This window comes from Pyrgilauda ruficollis, unplaced genomic scaffold, assembly GCF_017590135.1.
Source record: "Pyrgilauda ruficollis isolate IOZ18807 unplaced genomic scaffold, ASM1759013v1 scaffold1313, whole genome shotgun sequence".
Lineage (NCBI taxonomy): Eukaryota > Metazoa > Chordata > Aves > Passeriformes > Passeridae > Pyrgilauda > Pyrgilauda ruficollis.
Window position 1 is genome coordinate 1,686 of NW_024511578.1, and position 3,193 is coordinate 4,878.

General features: G+C 48.7%; 1 long non-coding RNA gene across 1 annotated transcript; it reads left to right on the plus strand.

The window, feature by feature from the left end:
• Window positions 1-529: 529 nt before the first annotated feature.
• Window positions 530-1,919, plus strand: LOC121349076. Its single transcript, XR_005954455.1, has 3 exons — window positions 530-795; window positions 962-1,646; window positions 1,772-1,919. It is a non-coding gene; the product is annotated as an uncharacterized LOC121349076 (long non-coding RNA).
• The last annotated feature ends 1,274 nt before the right edge of the window (window positions 1,920-3,193 follow it).

Sequence of the window (3,193 nt, forward strand, 5' to 3'; positions counted from 1 at the left end):
GAGGAACTTTTGGGTCATTCTTTGGGCAATTTTGGTGGGAATTTTTGGTAATTTGGAGGTGTTTTGGGGTCTGCTGACCACCGAGTGGTCACTCTGCCGTTGTCCACCGCAGGGTCAGCCAACAGCACCGCGTCAACCTGATGACCAGCGAGAACCTGTCCATCTGCTTCTGGCCCACGCTGATGCGGCCGGACTTCAGCACCATGGACGCGCTGACGGCCACCAGGACCTACCAGACAATCATCGAACTCTTCATCCACCAGTGCCCCTTCTTCTTCTCGCTCCGGCCACCGCCGGACACGCCCGGCTCGCCCGGTCCCGCTCCGGCCACCGCCACGTCCTTCCCGCCCTTGCCGCCGTCACCTCCTCGGACGCCGTCGCCGCCGCCGGAGCCGCTGGAGCCCTGAGGGCGGCCTGGGGAGTGACCGCTGGGACGTCCGGCCGGACGCGATGCGGGGGGGCTCGGACATTGCCGGGGACGTTTGTCCAGACTTTGGCCAGGCCGGACGGACGGACGGACGGATGGACGCGTCCGCCACTGGGGAGGGGCTGGAAGAGGGTGAGGGTTGTCCATGCGGTGGCCTGAGGGTCATCCAAGGTAGTCCAAGGGTCATCCAAAGTGGCCTGAGGGTCATTCGAGGTGGGCCAGGGTGGCCTGAGGGTCACTCCAGGTGGTCCACGGTGGCCTGAGGGTCATCCGAGGTGGGCCAGGGTGGCCTGAGGGTCATTCAAGGTGGGCCAGGGTGGCCTGAGGGTCATCCGAGGTGGGCCAGGGTGGCCTGAGGGTCATTCAAGGTGGGCCACGGTGGCCTGAGGGTCATTCAAGGTGGGCTGGAGTAGTCCATAGTGGCCTGAGGGTCATTCCAGCTGGTCCAAGGCTCATTCCAGGTGGTCCAAGGGTCATCCAAGGTGGCCTGATGGTCATTCGGGGTGGGCCAGGGTGGCCTGAGGGTCATTCAAGGTGGGCTGGAGTAGTCCATAGTGGCCTGAGGGTCATTCCAGCTGGTCCAAGGCTCATTCCAGGTGGTCCAAGGGTCATCCAAGGTGGCCTGACGGTCATTCGAGGTGGGCCAGGGTGGTCTGAGGGTCATTCAAGGTGGTCCAAGGGTCATCCAACATGGTCCAGGGTGGCCTGAGGGTCGTTCAAAGTGGGCCAGAGTGATCCAAGGTGGTCCAAGGGTCATCCAAGGTGGTCCACGGTGGCCTGAGGGCATTCGAGGGGGTCCAAGGGTCATTCAAGGTGGTCCAATGGTCATCCAGCATGGTCCACGGTGGCCTGAGGGACATTGGAGGTGGGCCAAGGTGGCCTGAGGGTCATTCAAGGTGGACTGGAGTAGTCCATGGTGGCCTGAGGGTCATTCCAGGTGGTCCAAGGGTCATCCATGGTGGTCCACAGTGGCCTGAGGGTCATTCATGGTGGTCCAAAGGTCATCCAAAATGGTCCAGGGTGGCCTGAGGGTCATTCGAGGTGGGCCAGGGGTGATCCAAGGTGGTCCAAGGGTCACTCAAGGTGGTCCACAGTGGCCTTGAGGTTCATTCCAGGTGGTCCAAGGGTCATCCAAGGTGGCCTGAGGGTCATTCCAGGTGGTCCAGGGTGGCTTGAGGGACATTCCAGGTGGTGCAACGGTCATCCAACGTGGTCCAAGGTGGGCCAGGGTGGCCTGAGGGTCATTCACGGTGGTCCAAGGGTCATTCAAGGTGGTCCAAGGGTCATCCAAGGTGGTCTAAAGGTCAACCAGCGTGATCCAGGGTGGCCTGAGCGTCATCCAAGGTGGGCCAAGGGTCATCCAAGGTGGGCCAGGGTGGCCTGAGAGTCATTCAGGGTGGTCCAGGTTGGCCCAAGGAGATCCAAGGTGGTCCAACATCCATCCAAGGTGGCCCAAGGTGGTTGAAGGTCTGGCCAATGTCATGCAAGGTGGCCCCAGGTTTTTCACCCAAAAATTCAATTTTTTTTTCCTTAAAAAATCCAGGTTTTTCTCCAAAAAACCCCATTTTTTTTTCCCCAAAAATCAAGTTTTTTCCCCAAAAATATTTTCAGTTTTTCCCAAAAAAAATTCAGTTTTTTTCCCCAAAATAAATTCAAATTTTTCCCCCAAAATTTTAAATTTTTCCCCTAAAAATTCAGATTTTTTTTCTCAATAATTCAGGGTTTTTCCCCAAAAATGAGATTTTTTTTTTCCTAAAGAAATTCAGGTTTTTCCCCCCAAAAAATTCAAATTTTTTCCCCAAAAACCCCCAATTTTTTTACAAAAAAATTCAATTTTTCCCCCCCCAAAAAGTCAATTTTTTTCGAAAAGAAATTAAATTTTTCCCCCCAAAAATTCAAATTTTTTACCTAAAAAATCCGTTTTTTTCCCATAAAAAATGCGATTTTTCAGCTGGAAATTTTGGGTGAATTTTGGGGGATTTTGTCACAAAAAAAGATGAAAAAATTGGGGAAAAAACCTCAAAAAATTCAATTTCTTTCCCATAAAAAATCCGATTTTTCAGGGGGAATTTTGGGGAATTTTGACACCAAAAAAAGATGAAAAAAATTGGGAAAAAAATGCAAAAAAATTCCATTTTTTCCCATAAAAAATCCGATTTTTCAGGGGGAATTTTGGGGAATTTTGACACCAAAAAAAGATGAAAAAAATTGGGAAAAAAATGCAAAAAAATTCCATTTTTTCCCATAAAAAATCCGATTTTTCAGCTGGAATTTTGGGGAATTTTGCCACCAAAAAACGTGAAAAATTTGGAAAAAAAATTCAATTTTTTTCCCAAAAAAAAATCCGATTTTTCAGCTGGAATTTTGGGGAATTTTGCCACCAAAAAACGTGAAAAATTTGGAAAAAAAATTCAATTTTTTTCCCAAAAAAAAATCCGATTTTTCAGCTGGAATTTTGGGGAATTTTGCCACCAAAAAACGTGAAAAATTTGGAAAAAAAATTCAATTTTTTTCCCAAAAAAAAATCCGATTTTTCAGCTGGAATTTTGGGGAATTTTGCCACCAAAAAACGTGAAAAATTTGGAAAAAAAATTCAATTTTTTTCCCAAAAAAAAATCCGATTTTTCAGCTGGAATTTTGGGGAATTTTGCCACCAAAAAACGTGAAAAATTTGGAAAAAAAATTCAATTTTTTTCCCAAAAAAAAATCCGATTTTTCAGCTGGAATTTTGGGGAATTTTGCCACCAAAAAACGTGAAAAATTTGG